Source organism: Pseudophryne corroboree, chromosome 1 (assembly GCF_028390025.1).
Source record: "Pseudophryne corroboree isolate aPseCor3 chromosome 1, aPseCor3.hap2, whole genome shotgun sequence".
Lineage (NCBI taxonomy): Eukaryota > Metazoa > Chordata > Amphibia > Anura > Myobatrachidae > Pseudophryne > Pseudophryne corroboree.
This window is the reverse complement of record NC_086444.1, coordinates 359,814,276-359,835,404: the sequence shown is the minus strand read 5'-3', so window position 1 is coordinate 359,835,404 and position 21,129 is coordinate 359,814,276. Positions and strand designations below refer to the sequence as shown.

General features: G+C 48.7%; 1 protein-coding gene across 2 annotated transcripts in view; it reads right to left on the bottom strand.

The window, feature by feature from the left end:
* Nucleotides 1–7,842, bottom strand: part of YDJC (YdjC chitooligosaccharide deacetylase homolog) — a 46,756-nt gene extending 38,914 nt beyond the window's left edge. For both annotated transcript variants that reach the window (XR_010256912.1, XM_063964787.1), the window contains exon 1: nt 7,719–7,842. The gene's annotated coding sequence lies outside the window, so the exon portion shown is untranslated. The remainder of the gene's footprint in view (nt 1–7,718) is intronic.
* Nucleotides 7,843–21,129: the final 13,287 nt, after the last annotated feature.

The following is a 21,129-nucleotide window of genomic DNA, read 5'->3' as shown; positions in this document are numbered from 1 at the left end:
TCAGCAGAACACTACGTACACGTAGGGAGGTGGACAGCGGGAGCAGCAGCCACATAATCCGGACACACTCACCAGGGAAAATCCGCCACTGGACGGACACCCCACCATGCCCGGTCACACTATATACACCCAGAGCCGGATTAATGGCGGGTAGGCCACTACCCCGGGACCTCCTATCTTAAGGGGACCCCCAGCCGGAGCTCTGTCGCCAGGCCAGGAGGGATCCACGCTGCCGCGGGATGAGTGCGGGCTGTGTATGCGGCTTCCTCTCCCCTCCTCTCGGGCAGCATGGTCGAGCAATCTCTAGCCTCTGCTGCTACCAGGAGAGTTGATGCTGGCGGCGGAGGCTGGAGATTGCTTGACCGTGCTGCCCGAGAGGAGGAAGCCGCATACACAGCCCGCACTCCTCCAGCGGCAGCGTGGATCCCTCCGGCCCCGGCAACTTGGTGTCCTCTCTCCCTGCTGCAGCGCTGCTCCCGTTGCCAGGTGAGCAACGCGTGCAGCCGGGGGGAGGGGGGGAAGGGAGTGCTGGTGATCGGTGGGGGCCGCCGGTTATTGGCGAGGGGGTTGTGGTGGGTGAGGGGCGCTGGGGTTGATGGTGATTGGGGGGAGGGGGGGTGCTGGTGATCGGTGGAAGCCGCTGGGGGTGCTGGTGATCGGTGGGGGAGTGCTGGTGATCGTGGGGGGGGGGGGTTTTGCTGGTGATCACTGGGGGGGGGGCCCTGGGGGTGCTGGTGATCGGCGGGGGTGCTGACGATCGGTGGGGGGGGGGCCCTGGGGGTTCTGGTGATCGGCAGGGGGTGCTGGTGACTGGGGGGGGGGGCGCTGGGGTTGCTGGTGATCATTGGGGGGGGGGGCGCTGGGGTTGACGGTGATCGGTGGGGGGTGCTGGTGATCGGCGGGGGGGGGGGGTGCTGGTGATCGGTGGGGGGTGCTGGTTATCAGCGGCCGCTGGGGGTGTGGGGTGCTGGTGATCGTGGGGAGGGGGGGCCTTCTGTCTTGGGTACCCTGGGCCCCCCAGGGCTTGATGCCCCCATATATACCCACACCCCACGCCATGGACCCCTCACTTATGCAACCCCATCACCACCTAACACAGGGGGGCATGCAGACCAACACGCGCCATTTGCACAACTCCACACGACCGACCCATCCCTGCTCACACAACACTCCCACTGCACGCACAATGCTCCGCACACAGCTGCCAGCTCACACACACACACACACACACACACACACACACACACACACACACACACACACACACACACACACACTGCAGGCCTGTGGAAACGACAGCCTCCTTTCCCGGCAACACACAGTCACCCAAACCCCGACTGACACCCGCACCCCACACCACGGAACCCTACCTCCGCCAAACCCCGTCACCAGCTACCAAATCCAGCTACTGAGGGGACATGCAGGCCGGGAGCCGCCGTCCGCGCAACGGACCAGCACACACCATGTTAACACTGCCCGTTGCTGCACATGCACCACTGCATCACACTGCAAGCACCCCGCACCTCACTCTGTACCTCCGTTAGGTGTATCGCCGCAACTGGCTCCAGCCCCGCGGAAGACATGTATGTTCCAAGCCACCACCAGACAACCACACCGCGGGACAAGGCACACGAGCGTACATTCCAGATTCTATACACCTAACGCAGCCACATACTCACAGACGCCCTACTATTCTACACCTGGACATTTCTCTGGAGGTTACGGGGGCGTAGCCCCTTACGACGGTGTGAAGAGCGCCCGTAGGGCGCGATGAATCACCTAGTACTGGATAATGGGCCTAATTCAGAGTTGATCGCAGCAGCAAATTTGTTAGCAGTTGGGCAAAACCATGTGCAATGCAGGGGGGGGGGGCAGATATAACATTTGCAGAGAGAGTTAGATTTGGGTGGGGTGCGTTCAAACTGAAATCTAAATTGCAGTGTAAAATTAAAGCAGCCAGTATTTACCCTGCACAGAATCAAAATAACCCACCCAAATCTAACTCTCTCTGCAAATGTTTTATCTGCCACACCTGCAGTGCACATGGTTTTGCCCAACTGCTAACAAATTTGCTGCTGCGATCAACTCTGAATTACCCCAATGTCTGTGCAAACATAGCACAAGGCGGATCAACCTGCACCTGAATCTGCCTTGTATTTTTTCAAGAGACACTGGTGAAAGCTAAAACAATTTGCACATAAACCATCCTGAACCAGATCCTGAGAGGTTAACCCAGCTTTGCAAGAGAAACATGATATGAGTGTTGGTGTTGCTGCAAGTGTATCTTCCCCACCTTTGCCGCTCTTAGACATGATAAAAAAAATCAACACTTCCACAGTGTACTACACAATTTGTGACTGTAATCACTTTAAGCTTTTTAAAGTAACATACAATCTACCCTACCCGGCTATGCACCAGCATTGAGGATCGGAACAGAAAAAAAACCTGACAGTATAGTAAAGTCAGCAATCACACTAGCAGTCAGTCACATGTTATACATTAGTATAATAAGCAATATGAGCACATAATCAACTACAAATACATTTCAAGTATGTAGGAGAACATATTACTGAATCATCTTTAAACAGATCTACCGTATTCAGACGCATAGCGAAAGAAACAACAGGAATAGTATACAGACTCATATGCAAGAGGCACTTATCTAACTATTCATACTCAAAAGGTAGCTGGAGACTTAGTGCTGTATTACTCATACTCAGTAGAGTGGGATACAGAGAGACTCACCCCGCTTCCAGGACCGATCAATACGTTTCCGAACGCTGAGTGGATCCAGACGCTACTAGTGTACACTGCCGCTCCATGAACCTATAGTGAGCACACACGCTCAGTGAACACAGATGCACCAGTCACACAGCCGCCTATGCTGCGACTGGGTCCCCTTCGTATTCAGCATCTCCGATGGAAGCGGGAAACCAGTTCATGGCGGGAGAAAACGGAGGAAACTGGTCATGAACCAGGGGGAGAGGCGACCAGGAGAGCGTCTGACTCCCCACTGCTGACATCAATCCTAGGGATCGCAGCCTCATACTATTCCTGGAGCCTATGATCCCTAAGGCCTAGCGCTGGTGCACCTGAGGTGGCAGCCGCGTCAGCGACTGTTTGGTAGTCTCCTTCCAAAACAGTGCGGCTGTGTTTGTTTCCCCCCTTTTAAGCAGAACAGATGCCTTACCCTCTCCCTGTGCTCCGGCCACAGCCTGGTAACGTCTGCTGGACCTGCTAGTGTATCCGACACAGACACCTACTGTAACAGCACTGTACTCGTGGGTAAGCGTTGTTGCGACCCGGCGGAGTTGTTGGAGTGACTCTTTCTAAGGTACGTATAAGACGCTTTTTAGAAAGGTCACTCAAGAACAAATAGTAAGACTATAAAAATAAAATAAGAAAGCTTAGGGCTGCTAAAAACCAGCAGCTTTCTGAACATGGTCCGGCTCCTGCCGCACCAAACAAAAAAAACTGATTTGCCTGAGCCCGTTGCATGCTGGGAGGCCGAAAAGCTTTGACCGATTCGTGCAAATCCGCTGTTGCTTCATTATATCTCCAATGTTATAACCTATGGACCCTGACGGAGAAAGTATGTTATACAGTTAAATACAATCTCTTAGGAATGAGTTTCATTTTGAGATGCCTTTGGGAGCAGGAGAAAAAAAAAAAAAAAAAAAACAGAAAATTATACATATGACATTCAATTATTGCGATTACGAGATTTCTGTACCATAGAGTGATCTATAATGCTGTATACAATTCTGAGGAAAACTTGCAAGTCAGTGCCGCCTCCTCCTCCTCAGCAGTGCTTTTTCTATGTTTTGGGTTATAAACTTGGATGCTTGTGTTGGTACTGTTAGCCCAAAATGTATCAGTAACTATTTCCACTGTACTGCACCATATGCCATCTTGATTGGAGCGTAAATGAGTAGGACATGTACATACTGCCCCTGTAAGCTGTCCTACTAGTAAATATGTACACATACAGTAATTTAAAAAAAATATCATAGTTTGCAGCCATTACTGTTGTGCCTAGGGGCGCCCTCACCCCTAAATCCGCATCTGAATTTCTGTACAAAAGAGTGATGTATAATACTGTATACAATTCTGAGGAAAACTCAAGGGGCCTACACACTGGGAGAAGTTTTCAACCATCGATATTATCAATGGTCGATTTTACTTACACACTGGACAATATCGATGGTCAATTTGGATGATATGAGAGTACATACATCTATAGCATCAAAATTAATTGACTGGCGTGTATCAATGAAAATCGATGAACGATTGCGGGCATGCTCATCGCTGATGCATCCACACTGAAAAGATATGAATAATTTAAGATATCACCCAGTGTGCAGGCCACTTTACAAGCCAGTGTCTCCTCCTCCTCAGCAGCAATGCTTCTTCTATGTTTTGGGTATCCACAGCACGTAGTGTGTAGGTTCATCTAGTTGCAGTCCGAGGATCAGCTATAGGGGGGTAATTCCAAGTTGATCGCAGCAGGATTTTTTTTAGCAGTTGGGCAAAACCATGTGCATTGCAGGGGAGGCAGATATAACATGTGCAGAAAGTTAGATTTGGGTGGGATATTTTATTTCTGTGCAGGGTAAATACTGGCTGCTTTATTTTTACACTGCAAATTAGATTGCAGATTGAACACACCACACCCAAATCTAACTCTCTCTGCACATGTTAAATCTGCCTCCCCCCTGCAGTGCACATGGTTTTGCCCAACTGCTAAAAAAAATCCTGCTGCGATCAACTTGGAATTACGCCCATAATGAGAACGTGTTCTCTTGGAATGTTCAAGATGTCTGGCTGATGAGGGTACACATATAGTGGTGAGTGACTATTGGGATGTAGAAAAGTAATTAAAATCTCCTGTGATGTTGCATGAATATTCATGACACAACCTAACCACCAAGCATAATTATAGTCGCAAATTACAAAACCTTTTATTTATGTAGAACACCTTTTCATTATTAAGCTATTCCATGTTCCTGGTATAAAAGCAAATGTTTGCGTTCCAGGTCCTCGTCTTGCTTCCTCATGTCAGTTGTGTAGCAACTATACACTCTCTATTATTTCTTTTTGACACACATATACAAAAGTTCATATTCCTGGTACTGGGCCTTATTCAGTATGTGTTGCATCTGAGATGCGATCGCATACTCCCGAATATTGGCCCAGTGCGCGTGAGCAGGCGCAGGGCACACAGTGTGCGGGCAGGAAGATGCAATCGCATCTCAGTAATGCAAATGCCTCTGCCTGTATTCGCGGAGCAGCGACACAGCAGTGCGGGAAAACACAGACGGGTCTGGGAAATTTAACATATGGAAGTAACTATCTTGCATAACATCCTACCAAATTTCATGAAAATCGGAGATGGACGGGTTGGAAGCTGTGATGATTTGGCATTGAAATTACAAACCTGTGCCAAATTACAAAATAGGCAGAGTAGGCATGGGCCTATGGCCCCATTGCCTTTTAAGGGCCTTGCAACAAAGGATCAAAATGATATTGATTTGATCTTGAAAGAAAATTACAATAAAGCTTTCTTAAATGGTTTCCAAAAGATAACAAAACTTTACATTAAAAATGCTATAGAGAATGTATCCATTAACTTAAAGTACATAAACCATAGACATCAAATTCACATTACAGTTTCCAGATCGTAGACTGTTGGTTGGTAAAATTGAAAATGTATTAGGAGATGATATGCAAGGGGGGCCGCAAGACTTTCGACTGCCAAGGGGCCTCCACTCAGGTTTCAACCACAGTCAAAAGTCACTTATTACACACTTCTGTCAAATGTTGCATTATAGCAGACATAGGCATCATGCGATAATCCAAATGCTACAAAATTACGAGGGGTGTGCAATAAGTAATTATGGGGCAGATGTATTTACCTGGAGAAGGCATAAGGAAGTGATAAACCAGTGATATGTGCAAGGTGATAAAGGCACCAGCCAATCAGATCCTAACTGTTAATTTACATATTGGAGCTGATTGGCTGGTGCCTTTATCACCTTGCACATATCACTGGTTTATCACTTCCTTATGCCTTCTCCAGGTTAATACATCTGCCCCATTATTTACAAACAAAAGTGAGCATTACATTTTTTCGAAGTATTCGCCAGAGTTAAGGCCCGTACACACTGGTCGATGTATCGGCCGTTCTCTTGAACGGCCGATACATCGCGGGACCGTCGGCCAGTGTGTACGGGCGATACGTCTGTGAACTCCGTCGTTCACAGACGTATCGCGTCGGCCGCGCAGCACAGCCGACAGCCAATATATCTAACGATATATTGGCCCGTCGCTGTGTGTGTACGGGGCGGTCGTCCGACCGCCCGTACACATGCTGCGGCGGCCGGCGGTGATTGACAGGTGAACTGGGCGGGCGCTCGTTCATGACGTCAGTCCCCCGACGGATCGGGCTGTGTGTATGCACAGCACACTGCCCGATCCGTACATAGATATATCTGCAGATCAATTGATCTGCAGATATATCTAATAGTGTGTACCCACCTTTACAGACAGATTGTGCCTACTCAACTTGCTCCATTGCACTAACGTGTCCTGTCAGCTTCTACTTGCTGCAAACTGTGGCTGGAATGGCATGCTAAATCTTTTAGTTCCACACGTGTAGAACCATAGGTTATTTATATATGAAATAAAACCTACAGAAAATACTGGGATGTAGATCCAGCTCATTATCTTTTATTATTATTTATTTATTTTTTATTATAATGTTTTGTTTCCAATGTATCTATGTCTCCATATACCAGACAGATACTTCTCCAATAACATGTACACAGTTTAGCGCAACAGGTGTCAGTGACTCAGAGTACAGTCCAGACTGTTGTTTATTCATGTCCCATTACATAAAACAAATGTTCAAGGACAAGCTTTCCCAATAATGTTGACCAATATTAGTTTGATAATTGTTTGTTTACCAGACAGCTTTATTCTACTGCCAGGAACACCAAGCCTAAAACTCATTTTTTTCAGGGGGAAAACAGGGTCACCTGCCCCATCCATTTAGGTCCTTAGCAAAATCTCAAAAAGAACAGTAAAATATACCTTTATTTGTAAGATATACACATGTGTAGTCCCTGAACTCAGTATACATTGAAGATAACCTTTTGAAGTTCACTTCCAGGTTTGCACTTATTAGGAAAGGCACATACAGTTAATTCTCACTCTATAATGCACTTCCAAGAAGTCCCAGCTAAGACAAACAGTGTTATTTGCGGTCTGTAATAAGGGAAATTAGCCTAGATAATTACTGGCAGCTGCCCCGGGACACGTAAGAGCCTCCCACCCATGCCACAGGACCCATGTACACAGACAGCGAGGATAGTTCCCCACCTGCACCCCCAAACCACCCACACTCCTGTGCACGCAGCTGCACAATGTGAGCGAAGTAACACCTGGACTGCGGACAGCACAGGGGATGGCTCGTGGCACTGGGTATAGTGGGGTCAGCCTTTGCACTGGGCATAGTGTAGTCAGCCCTGCCACTGGGTGGGTATAGTGGGGTCTGTCCGGCCACCGGCTATATGGGGACTGACTGACAGTAGGACAGCGGGATAATGTCACAGCGGCTTTACCGGGTTACAAAACACAAGTGAGTGAGGGCCCTCCCGCACTCTATTTTGTACAGTCGCTATACGTCACCGACCGCTTCCCCCTTGCTTGCTCCTTACCTCCCCGGTACAGTGCGGTCCGGGCTCAGCCACCCTCCTATCCGCTTCCCCTGGTGCTTTCATTTCCTCCAGCACCTCTCACACCCGCTGTCTCTGTCTGTGCAGTGTCTGACCGTAACTCCGCCCCGCCTGACGCAATACACCACAAGCCCAGCCCCGATGGTTGACACATTGCCTGCTCGTGGCATTTGTCTCTCCGGCATTCCTCAGATTAATTACATTTATTATTACTGACTGATAGGCCCTGGCTTACTGACAACATTTAGGGCCTATTTATCAATAATTATTTGCGGCCTATTCCCCGAAAATACCCATTTTTGTGGGGAACCTGCAAGGAATAAGTGTCCCCCAAAATCTGGGTCATGTTAACGCGTAGCCTTCTGTTTGCCGGCGGCCGGACTCCCGACAACCAGCATACCGGCGCCGGAATCCCGACCACTGGCATACCGACATCTTTTCTCCCTCTTGGAGGTCCACGACCCCCCTGGAGGGAGAATAGATAGCGTGGCGCGCCACTGTACCCGCAGCGTGGCGAGTGCAGCGAGCCCACAAGGCAGAGCCGGCCATAGGCATAGGCAAACTAGGCAATTGCCTAGGGCATTTGATATGCCTAGGGGCATCAGCAGCTTCTGCTGATTAAAATGATATGCGGCATGCCTATATTATGTGTGTAATATTTCTTATGCAGATACAGCCACAGTCTCACACAATATATAGGCATGCTGCATATCATTTTAATCAGCAGAATGTGCTTGTGCATCTTAGCCACATACCAATGCAAATAAGATGCATTTTCATAAAAAAGTGCCTAACGTTAGCATTGAGGCAAGATTTATGAGGACACATCTGTATCCAAGCAGAGGCAGAGGTCACAGTGTTAGTGGCAGTGTGAGTGCTGTGTGCATGTGAGTGGGTTGGTTGTGCAGTAGTGTTCGGAATATGTGTAAGGAGCATTATGTGTGTCATGTAAAAATGCATTAATAATGTGCAACATATGTGTACAGGGCACTATGTGTGTCATTATGTGTATAAGGGCATTAATAATGTGCGGCATATGTGTAACAGGGTACTACTGTATGTGTGTCATTATGTGTATAGGGGCACTAATAATGTACAGCAAATGTGTAGGGGGCACTATGTGTGTCATTATGTGTATAAGGGCATTAATAATGTGCGGCATATATGTAAGGGACATAATGTGTAAAAGGGCATTAATAAAGGTTGTCATAATGTGTAAAGTGCATTATGTTTATAAGGTCATTAATAATGTGTAAGGGGCATTACTGTGTGGAATTATGTGTATAAATTATGCATTACTAATGTGTGGCATTATGTGTATAAGGTTCTCTACTATGTGGCATTGCGTATAGAAAGGGCACTACTGTGTCGTCTAATATGAATAAAGAGCAATAGAGTATGGTGTAATGTGAATAAGGAGCAATTCAGTGTGATGTAATGTGAATAAGGTGCTCTACTGTGAGGAGTAATGTTTATAAGGTAAAGTAATACTACTGTGGGATGTAATATGAATTATGGACATTATCGCATGATCAAATGGGAACAAAGTTACAGGCTGTGCGCCAAAAGTGCAAACTGTTCCTATTTAAAATATAGGGGGTACAAACACCAAAATAAGGACTGCTATGGGTGAGGGGTGATGGTGCTGAGAAAGAGGTGCAAGGTCAGAGGCGGAACCAGCGGTGGTGCTAGGGGGCACCAGCCAAAATCTTGCCTAGGGCATCATATTGGTTAGGGCCGGCTCTGCCACAAGGGGCTCATTTGCGCTCGCCCAGTAAAAAAACACCTGAATCCAAAACACACCCGAATCCGCCCAAAAAAATTCAGGGAGGTTTTGCCAAAACGCGTCCGAATCCAAAACACGGCCGCGGAACCGAATCCAAAACCAAAACACAAAACCCGAAAAATTTCCGGTGCACATCACTAATTTAAACAATACTACTCCCCAGGGAACTTTATCCTTCAGTCCGGGATCCCATGTGGATGCATACTAGCAGCTATTTATATTTAGTTCTCAGTTTCTTTTATGCCCAATTTTATTGCTTTTAGTGATATGGTACATATGTTGTTTAGGGAATAAATTATTTACATGCTTCAATTCATCCACGTTTGGTTATTAATATTGGAGAAACTTCTACTAGCGCCAGTACACTGTTTCTTTTTTGCATTATTTCCATTGGGACTGACAATCCCTTACTGGCAGCAGTGACAGCGCGTCTGGGCTCTGTATTTCTATTAAATAAGATAGTGCCTGACTTGGCTACTGCAAAAACTGTCTGCCAAGTACCGCTCCTTCTGTGTCGAAGGCTAAATGTACTTCCTTTCGCCCCTTTCGTCCTTCAGGTAAAGCAAAAGGTCAGGCGTACAACAAGCAGGCCCGCACTTCCAAACCTGGTAAGCCGAAGCCCAAACGAGCCTGGGATGCCCGTCAGCCAGCGTCCAAGACGGATAAGCCTGCGGCATGACGGGGCGGGCCTCCTCCTGGTGGATCCCAGGGTGGGGGGCCGGCTTCTAGGGTATACCCAGGAATGGTTAAAGACCACTTCAGATGCTTGGGTACGGGAAGTCGTCACTCGAGGTTACGCCATAGCCTTCAAAAACTGTCCCCCTCATCGATTTTGCCTGACAGACGTCCCGTTGGACCAGACAAAGGCAAACACTCTACATTCAGTGGTACAGACCCTCCTGGATACAGGAGTCGTAGTACAGGTGCCTCTTGCACAGAGGGGCCGGGGGTACTATTATCCGCTGTTTCTAGTCCCGAAACCGAACGGGTCCTCTCAGCCCATTCTCAATCTCAAGGCATCGAACAGGTTTGTGAAAGTTTCCAAGTTCCGTATGGAAACCCTTCGCTCTATAGTTCTGGCCTTGGAACCTGGGGATTACATGGTCTCCCTGGACATACAGGATGCTTACCTGCATATTCCTATAGCAGTGTGACATCAGCAATACCTGAGGTTTGCGATTGGGAACCTCCATTGCCAGTTTCGGGCGTTACCTTTTGGTTTAACTATGGCTCCACGAGTCTTCACCAAAGTTATGGCGGTGATGACGGTGGTACTCCGCCGTCAAGGGGTCAGGATCCTGCCGTATCTGGACGACTTGTTAATCCTGGCAAATTCCCCAGAACTTCTCCTACGTCATCTGGATATGACTGTCCGGTTTCTACAAGCCCACGGGTGGCTCATCAACTGGAAGAAATCCTCCCTAGTCCCTGCTCAGAGCATGGTGCACCTGGGAGCGCTATTGGACACTCACAACCAGCGGTTGTTCTTGTCTCAGGAGAAAGCCCTGAAGCTTCAGGACAGGATTCGTTGCTTCCTTTCTCATCCGCAAGTGTCGATACATTTGGCAATGCAGGTGCTGGGCCTCATGGTCTCAGCGTTCGACATGGTGGAGTATGCTCAATTACATTCTTGCCCCCTCCAGATGCTGATTCTAGCCAAGTGGGACGGCCTGCCTCACCGGATCAGGTCTCACATGATCTCATTGACTCCGGAGGTCCGTCTGTCGCTGCACTGGTGGCTCCTGGACCAACGATTGTGCAGGGGCCGTCCCTTCTGGATATCCGACTGGGTCCTGTTGACGACAGATGCCAGTCTCAGAGGTTGGGGAGCGGTGCTGGAGCAACACTCCCTTCGGGGTCGGTGGACCAAGGAGGAATCTCTCCTCTCGTTCAGCTTTCTGGAATTGCGGGCGGTCTTCAATGCGTTGAACCTGGCCCAGCATTTAATTCAGAACCGTCCTGTTCAAGTACAGTCGGACAACGCCACCACAGTGGCTTACATAAATCATCAAGGCGGCACTCGAAGCCGTTTGGCAATGAAGGAAGTCTTACGGATTCTACATTGGGCAGAACGCCATCTACCGGCCATATCGGCAATATTCATTCCGGGAGTCCTGAATTGGGAAGCAGACTTTCTCAGTCGTCAGGACGTACAGGCCGGAGAGTGGGGCCTCCATCCAGAAGTGTTTCAACTCCTAGTGGAAAAGTGGGGCCTTCCAGACGTAGATCTGATGGCGTCTCGACACTATCACATGGTTCCGGTATTCGGAGCAAGGACGAGGGATCCTCAAGCAGCATTCGTGGATGCGCTGGCGGTGCCGTGGAGGTTTCGACTGCTGTACGTGTTCCCTCCGGTGTCACTCCTGCCCAGGGTAATTCAGAAGTTCAAGCAAGAAAGGGGAATTCTGCTTCTGATAGCTCTAGCGTGGCCCAGATGGCACTGGTTCTCAGACCTGCAGGGCCTATCGTCAGAGCGTCCAATTCTACTTCCACAACGCCCAGATGGCACTGGTTCTCAGACCTGCAGGGCCTATCGTCAGAGCGTCCAATTCTACTTCCACAACGCCCAGACTTCCTCGTTCAGGGCCCCTGTGTCTATCAGGACCTGGCCCGGCTGTCTTTGACGGCGTGGCTCTTGAAGCTTCCGTCTTGAGGGCTACAGGGTTTTCTGAGGCGGTCATTCAAATTATGTTGCGGGCCCGGAAACCGGCTTCTGCTCGGATTTGCCATAGGGTCTGGCATTCTTACTTTGTTTGGTGCGCATCTAACAATTATGACGCTTCCAAGTTTAGTACAGCCAAGTTGTTGGCCTTTCTTCAGCAGGGCCTGGACTTAGGCCTGCGTCTGGCCTCCCTCAAGGTTCAAATATCTGCCTTGTTGGTGTGGTTTCAGAGAAAGATTGCGACCTTACCTGATGTGCATACCTTCACTCAGGGTGTGTTGCGTATCCAACCTCCCTATGTCCCGCCTGTGGCTCCTTGGGATTTGTCGGTGGTTTTGGAGGCATTACAAGAGTTTCCGTTTGAACCTCTTGGTTCAGCCGATCTTAAGTGGCTTTCCCTTAAGGTGGTGTTTCTGCTGGCTATTGCTTCAGCTAGAAGAGTGTCGGATTTGGGTGCCTTGTCTTGTAGTTCCCCGTATCTGATATTTCACGTGACCGTGCGGTTCTTAGGACTCGTCCCGGTTATTTGCCTAAGGTGGTTTCTTCGTTCCACCTTAACCAGGAGATTGTGGTACCGGCCTTTGTCTCTCCTGATCTGTCTCCCAAAGAGCGGTCTTTGGATGTGGTACGGGCTCTCCGTATCTATGTGAAGAGAACTGCTTCTGTTAGGAAATCTGATTCTCTCTTTATTCTGTTTGGGTTTCACAAACGGGGCTGGCCTGCTCACAAGCAGACTTTGGCCAGATGGAGTAGAATTGTGATTGTACATGCTTATGTGAAGGCTGGTCTATCAGCTCCTGCTCACGTTACGGCCAATTCTACTCGGTCCGTGGGACCTTCTTTGGCGGCCCGCCGTGGTGCGGCCCTTGAACAATTGTGCAAGGCGGCTACGTGGTCCTCAGTGAACACGTTCATAAGGTTCTATGCCTTCGATACTGCCGCTTCCCAGGATGCTTCCTTTGGACGCCGGGTTCTTGTGCCCGCTACAGTGCGTCCCCTCCCATAAGGAACTGCTTTAGGACATCCCCAATGTCTATCGTTGTGGAGCCCAGTGTACCCCGCAGCAGAAAACGAGTTTTATGGTAAGAACTTACCTTTGTTAAAACTGTTTCTGCGAGGTACACTGGGCTCCACAAGGCGCCCATCCTGACGTACTTAGCTTCTTTGGGTTGGTATGGCATTAGCTGCTGACACTTCTTCTGTAGGGAGAGTGTAGTGTTTGTGGCAACTTGCAGTTGTCGTCTCTTTTACTTGCTACTGCATTGGGCTGGTTAACAAAACTGAGCTCCTGTGCAGGGAGGCGGGGTGATATAGGAGGCGGCGCTATGCATCTTGGGAAGAAGGCCAAAGCTTTTGACCCTGTTGGTGCTTCGGATTAAGGTGGTAATTCCAAGTTGATCGCAGCAGGAATTTAGTTAGCAATTGGGCAAAACCATGTGCACTGCAGGGGAGGCAGATTTAACATGTGCAGAGAGAGTTAGATTTGGGTGGGGTGTGTTCAATCTGCAATCTAATTTGCAGTGTAAAAATAAAGCAGCCAGTATTTACCCTGCACAGAAATAAAATAACCCACCCAAATCTAACTCTCTCTGCACATGTTAAATCTGCCTCCCCTGCAGTGCACATGGTTTTGCCCAATTGCTAACTAAATTCCTGCTGCGATCAACTTGGAATTACCCCCTAAGATCCTACTCTACACCCAATGTCTATCCTTGTGGAGCCCAGTGTACCTCGCAGAAAGAGTTTTAACAAAGGTAAGTTCTTACCATAAAACTCGTTTTTGGGCTTCTCATTGCACAAATAGCAGCAATAAGAATTTATACTGGGTCTAGAATTCGATAATAAGTAAATATAACCCTTGAAGTCATTATTTAAAATGTGTTATTTCCGGTATCAAGGCAGATACCGCATTTTGTGCCCGATGCAGCACTGAACGCAGTAGAGCTGAAATCGCTATTTGTCAATTTCAGCACTGCTGCACATGCACGCATGCGTGAGGACTTTAACTGTGATCGCAGTCCAAATGCCGGCGAGGGGGGGAATGGGGCGTCGACGTGACGCCATTGTATGATGTCAAATCCGGACACGAATAGGCTGAAGTGATCGCAAGCGCTGAGTAGGTTCAGAGCTACTCTGAAACTGCACAGACTGTTTTTGTAGAGATCGGCTACACATGTGTTCACACTTTTGCTAAGCTAAAATACACTCCCCAGTGGGCGGCGGCATAGTGTTTGCACGGCTGCTAAAACTAGCTAGCGAGCGATCAACTCAGAATGACCCCCATGGTTTTGCCCAACTGCTAACAAATTTGCTGCTGCGATCAACTCTGAATTACCCCCATGGTTTTGCCCAACTGCTAACAAATTTGCTGCGACGATCAACTCTGAATTACCCCCCATGTGCACTGCAGGGGAGGCAGATATAACATGTGCAGAGTTAGATTTGGGTGGTTATATTGTTTCTGTGCAGGGTAAATACATTGCAATTGAGATTTCAGTTTGAACACACCCCACCCAAATCGAACGCTCTCTGCACGTTATATCTGCCCCCCCTGCAGTGCACATTGGGGGTCATTCCGAGTTGTTCACTCGCTAGCAGTTTTTAGCAGCCGTGCAAACACATAGTCGCCGCCCATGGGGGAGTGTACTTTCGCTTTGCGGGAGTGCGAACGCCTGTGCAGCAGAGCGCCTGCAAACACAGTTTGTGCAAAACAAGACCAGCCCTGTAGTTACTTATCCTGTGCGATGATTGCTGCGACGAGAGACACAGTAATGATGTCAGATACCTGCCCAGCAAACGCCTGGCCATGCCTGCGTTTTTCCAAACACTCCCGGAAAACGGTCAGTTGACACCCATAAACGCCCTCTTCCTGTCAATCTCCTTGTGTTTGGCTGTGCGATTAAAATCGTCGCTAGAACCAGTGCAAAACCACAAAGGACTTCGTACCCGTACGACACGTGTGCGCATTACAGTGCATACGCATGCGCAGATTAGCCATTTTTTTCAATGATCGCTATGCAGCGAACAACGGCAGCTAGCGATCAAATCGGAATGACTCCGATGGTTTTGCCTATTAGAGAACAAATTTGCTGCTGCGATCAAGTCTGAATTAGGCCCTTTGTTCTTGTTAAATGTCAATGCACAAAACCATACAAAAGTGATACTGAACACAGAGGAAGTTAGCATGTTCACTTACTTCACAAACCTGTTATGGAGCCAGGGGCATTTTAAGAGAGGAGGGGACATGCGTGCAGCCTCAATTGCGAGCCCCTTCCTCTCAGGCAGCTACTATACTCTGGCCAGTCTACTGTGAATGTTCAGGTCTCCGGGAACAGTGGTAAACGCAGGATTTTCATGCAGGGGTTTCCGTACGTGTGTGTGGGTGTGCGTGTGTGTGTGTGTATAGATAGACATATATCACTTTATGCAAAGAAAGAAAGTCTCCAAGTGCCGCCTGTATTGGAAACTGTACAACGGAGACATCGCTCCGGGTCCGGAGGGCACGGGAGCAAAGAATACACCGTTGTGGAGCGGGCGAGTGCCGGGCCGGGCCTCCATTAGAGCAGCAGTTAACTCAGGCAAAAGTGATCAACCTGTTGCCCGACATTTTTTGCATGCCAAACACTCAGTAGCTGCCTTGAGACATCGCATAATTGACCACATCCCCCCCCCTTAAATGAGGGGGTGATCGTGCTCAATTACTACTTAAAGCCGAGGCCAAGTGGATATTTGTACTAGATACATTGTCCCCTCGAGGGTTAAATGAACAGCTGGGCCTATCGGCCTTTATTTAGCCCACTATTATCTATAATCCATTCAGGGATACACTAATTATATGAAGTTTCATCAATAGCCTCAACTAACTTGTATCGTTTTTTCTATTTTTTCCTTGTTTTCTAACTGGTGACACAGAGGGGTTCTTAGCCAGTTCTCCACGCACACTTATGGGCTTTTTTCATCAGCTACTGTGAAAGTTTACAGTGTAGCTCTTTCTTGTTACTATGTAGATAGTTACTATCAATACTGCCTTTGAAGAATGAAATTGTTACAAGTATTGCCCTGATTGTGCCGTGTAAATCACACTGTCTTATTATTGTTTTTTTGTTTGCACAGTTTAGTTTTTTGATTGTGCTCCGGTCCAGGTGTTCCCTGACGCCGAAGCCGGCACCTCGTGATGACGTCATTGTTGAACGGAGCGTGATGCGACGGCCGCTGGCGCCACGGACCACCAGACGGAGATAAATGGGTGAGTAGTACCTTTTGTAATTTTATCCTGACGAAAATGCCGCTTTTGACATTGAAACGTTGACACATCAGACTTGCCTGTCTGTCTTTATTCCTTACGCCGAGAGTGCCGCCCGTCTCTGCACCGTATACTACTGGACACAACACGCTGTATTCCATTGGGAGGGCACCGGCATTAGTATTTCTCTTCAACATACCTTTGGGATTGGGGAGTGCCGTAGACTCTGGATATTTATATATATATAATAAGAATTTACTCACCGGTAATTCTATTTCTCGTAGTCCGTAGTGGATGCTGGGAACTCCGTAAGGACCATGGGAATAGAGGGGCTCCGCAGGAGACTGGGCACTCTTAAAAGAAAGATTAGGTACTATATCTGGTGTGCATTGGCTCCTCCCTCTATGCCCCTCCTCCAGACCTCAGTTAGGGAAACTGTGCCCGGAAGAGCTGACATTACCAGGAAAGGATTTGGAATCCAGGGTAAGACTCATACCAGCCACACCAATCACACTGTACAACTCGTGATAACCATACCCAGTTAACAGTATGAACAACAACTGAGCCCCAGTAACAGATGGCTCATAACAATAACCCTTTAGTTAAGCAATAACTATATACATGTATTGCAGAGAGTCCGCACTTGGGACGGGCGCCCAGCATCCACTACGGACTACGAGAAATAGAATTACCGGTGAGTAAATTCTTATTTTCTCTGACGTCCTAGTGGATGCTGGGAACTCCGTAAGGACCATGGGAATTATACCAAAGCTCCCAAACGGGCGGGAGAGTGCGGATGACTGCAGCACCGAATGAGCAAAGGCAAGGTCCTCCTCAGCCAGGGTATCAAACTTGTAGAACTTAGCAAACGTGTTTGAACCCGACCAAGTAGCAGCTCAGCAAAGCTGTAAAGCCGAGACCCCTCGGGCAGCCGCCCAAGAAGAGCCCACCTTCCATGTGGAATGGGCTTTTACTGATTTAGGATGCGGCAATCCTGCCGCAGAATGAGCTTGCTGAATCGTGCTACAGATCCAGCGCACAATAGTTTGCTTTGAAGCAGGAGCACCCAGCTTGTTGGGCGCATGCAGGATAAACAGCGAGTCAGTTTTCCTGACTCCAGCCGTCCTGGCTACATATATTTTCAAAGCCCTGACTACATCTAGTAACTTGGAGTCCTCCAAGTCCCTAGTAGCCGCAGGCACCACAATAGGTTGGTTCAAATGAAACGCTGATACCACCTTAGGGAGAAATTGGGGACGAGTCCTCAATTCTGCCCTGTCCATATGGAAGATCAGATAAGGGCTTTTACACGACAAAGCCGCCAATTCTGACACACGCCTAGCCGAAGCTAAGGCCAATAGCATGACCACTTTCCACGTGAGATATTTTAGCTCCACGGTCTGAAGTGGCTCAAACCAGTGGGATTTCAGGAAATCCAACACAACGTTAAGATCCCAAGGTGCCACTGGAGGCACAAAAGGGGGCTGAATATGCAGCACTCCCTTAACAAACGTCTGAACTGCAGGCAGTGAAGCCAGTTCTTTTTGAAAGAAAATAGATAGGGCCGAAATCTGGACCTTTATGGATCCTAATTTTAGGCCCATAGTCACTCCTGACTGTAGGAAGTGCAGGAATCGACCCAGCTGGAATTCTTCTGTAGGGGCCTTCCTGGCCTCACACCAAGCAACATATTTTCGCCATATACGGTGATAATGTTGTGCTGTCACGTCTTTCCTAGCCTTTATCAGCATAGGAATCACTTAATCTGGAATGCCCTTTTCCGTTAGGATCCGGCGTTCAACCGCCATGCCGTCAAACGCAGCCGCGGTAAGTCTTGGAACAGACAGGGCCCCTGCTGTAACAGGTCCTGTCTGAGAGGCAGAGGCCATGGGTCCTCTGAGATCATTTCTTGTAGTTCTGGGTACCAAGTTCTTCTTGGCCAATCCGGAACGATGAGTATAGTTCTTACTCCTCTCTTTCTTACAATCCTCAGTACCTTGGGTGTGAGAGGAAGAGGAGGGAACACATAAACCGACTGGTACACCCACGGTGTCACTAGTGCGTCCACAGCTATCGCCTGAGGGTCTCTTGACCTGGCGCAATATCTTTTTAGCTTTTTGTTGAGACGGGACGCCATCATGTCTACCTATGGCCGTTCCCAACGATTTACAATCAGCGTGAAGACTTCTGGATGAAGTCCCCACTCTCCCGGGTGGAGGTCGTGCCTGCTGAGGAAGTCTGCTTCCCAGTTGTCCACTCCCGGAATGAACACTGCTGACAGTGCTAGCACGTGATTCTCCGCCCATCGAAGAATTCTTGTGGCTTCTGCCATCGCCATCCTGCTTCTTGTGCCGCCCTGTCGGTTTACATGGGCGACCGCCGTGATGTTGTCTGACTGAATCAGCACCGGTTGGTTCTGAAGCAGGGGTTCTGCTTGACTCAGGGTGTTGTAAATGGCCCTTAGTTCCAGAATATTTATGTGAAGGGAAGTCTCCTGACTTGACCACTGTCCTTGGAAGTTCCTTCCCTGAGTGACTGCCCCCCAACCTCGGAGGCTTGCATCCGTGGTCACCAGGACCCAGTCCTGTATGCCGAATCTGCGGCCCTCGAGAAGATGAGCACTCTGCAGCCACCACAGCAGAGACACCCTGGCCCTCGGGGACAGGGTGATCAGCCGATGCATCTGAAGATGCGATCCGGACCACTTGTCTAACAGATCCCATTGAAAGATCCTTGCATGGAACCTGCCGAAGGGAATTGCTTCATAAGAAGCTACCATCTTTCCCAGGACTCGCGTGCAGTGATGCACCGACACCTGTTTTGGTTTCAGGAGGTCCCTGACCAGAGATGACAATTCATGGGCCTTCTCCACCGGGAGAAACACCTTCTTCTGTTCTGTGTCCAGAATCATGCCCAAGAACAGCAGACGCGTCGCAGGAATCAGCTGCGACTTTGGGATATTCAGAATCCAGCCGTGCTGTTGCAGCACTTCCCGATATAGTGCTACGTTGACTAACAACTGCTCCTTGGACCTCGCCTTTATAAGGAGATCGTCCAAGTACGGGATAATTATAACTCCCTTCTTCCGAAGGAGTATCATCATTTCGGCCATTACCTTGGTAAATACCCTCGGTGCCGTGGACAGACCAAACGGCAACGTCTGGAATTGGTAATGACAGTCTTGTAGCACAAACCTGAGGTACTCCTGGTGAGGTGGGTAAATGGGGACATGCAGATAAGCGTCCTTGATGTCCAGCGACACCATAAAATCCCCCTCTTCCAGGCTTGCAATAACCGCCCTGAGCGATTCCATTTTGAACTTTAACTTCCTTACATAAGTGTTCAAGGATTTTAAATTTAGAATGGGTCTCACCGAACCGTCTGGTTTCGGTACCACAAACATTGTGGAATAGTAACCCCGTCCCTGTTGAAGGAGGGGAACCTTGATTATCACCTGCTGAAGGTACAGCTTGTGAATAGCCGCCAGCACTACCTCCCTTTCCCTGGGAGCCGCTGGCAAGGCTGATTTGAGGTAACGGCGAGGGGGAGTCGCCTCGAACTCCAGCATGTATCCCTGAGATACCACTTGTAGAACCCAGAGATCCACCTGTGAGCGAACCCACTGGTCGCTGAAGTTCCGGAGACGCGCCCCCACCGCACCTGGCTCCACCTGTGGAGCCCCAGCGTCATGCGGTGGACTTAGTGGAAGCAGGGGAGGATTTTTGTTCCTGGGAACTGGCTGTCTGGTGCAGCTTTTCCCCTCTACCCCTGCCTCTGGGCAGAAAGGACTGTACTTGATAATACGGTGCTTTCTTAGGCTGTGAGGAAACCTGAGGTAAAAAAGTCGACTTCCCAGCTGTTGCTGTGGATACGAGGTCCGAGAGACCGTCCCCAAACAATTCCTCACCCTTTAAGGCAAAACCTCCATGTGCCTTTTAGAATCAGCATCACCTGTCCACTGCCGAGTCCATAATACTCTCCTGGCAGAAATGGACATTGCATTAATTCTAGATGCCAGCCGGCAAATGTCCCTCTGTGCATCCCTCATATACAAGACAACGTCCTTTATATGCTCTATGGTTAGCAAAATAGCATCCCTGTCGAGGGTATCAATGTTGTCTGACAGGGTATCAGACCATGCTGCTGCAGCACTACACATCCATGCTGAAGCAATAGCAGGTCTCAGTATAGTACCTGAGTGTGTATATTAGAGATGAGCGCCTGAAATTTTTCGGGTTTTGTGTTTTGGTTTTGGGTTCGGTTCCGCGGCCGTGTTTTGGGTTCGAACGCGTTTTGGCAAAACCTCACCGAATTATTTTTGTCGGATTCGGGTGTGTTTTGGATTCGGGTGTTTTTTTCCAAAAACACTAAAAAACAGCTTAAATCATAGAATTTGGGGGTCATTTTGATCCCAAAGTATTATTAACCTCAAAAACCATAATTTACACTCATTTTCAGTCTATTCTGAATACCTCACACCTCACAATATTATTTTTAGTCCTAAAATTTGCACCGAGGTCGCTGTGTGAGTAAGATAAGCGACCCTAGTGGCCGACACAAACACCGGGCCCATCTAGGAGTGGCACTGCAGTGTCACGCAGGATGTCCCTTCCAAAAAACCCTCCCCAAACAGCACATGACGCAAAGAAAAAAAGAGGCGCAATGAGGTAGCTGTGTGAGTAAGATTAGCGACCCTAGTGGC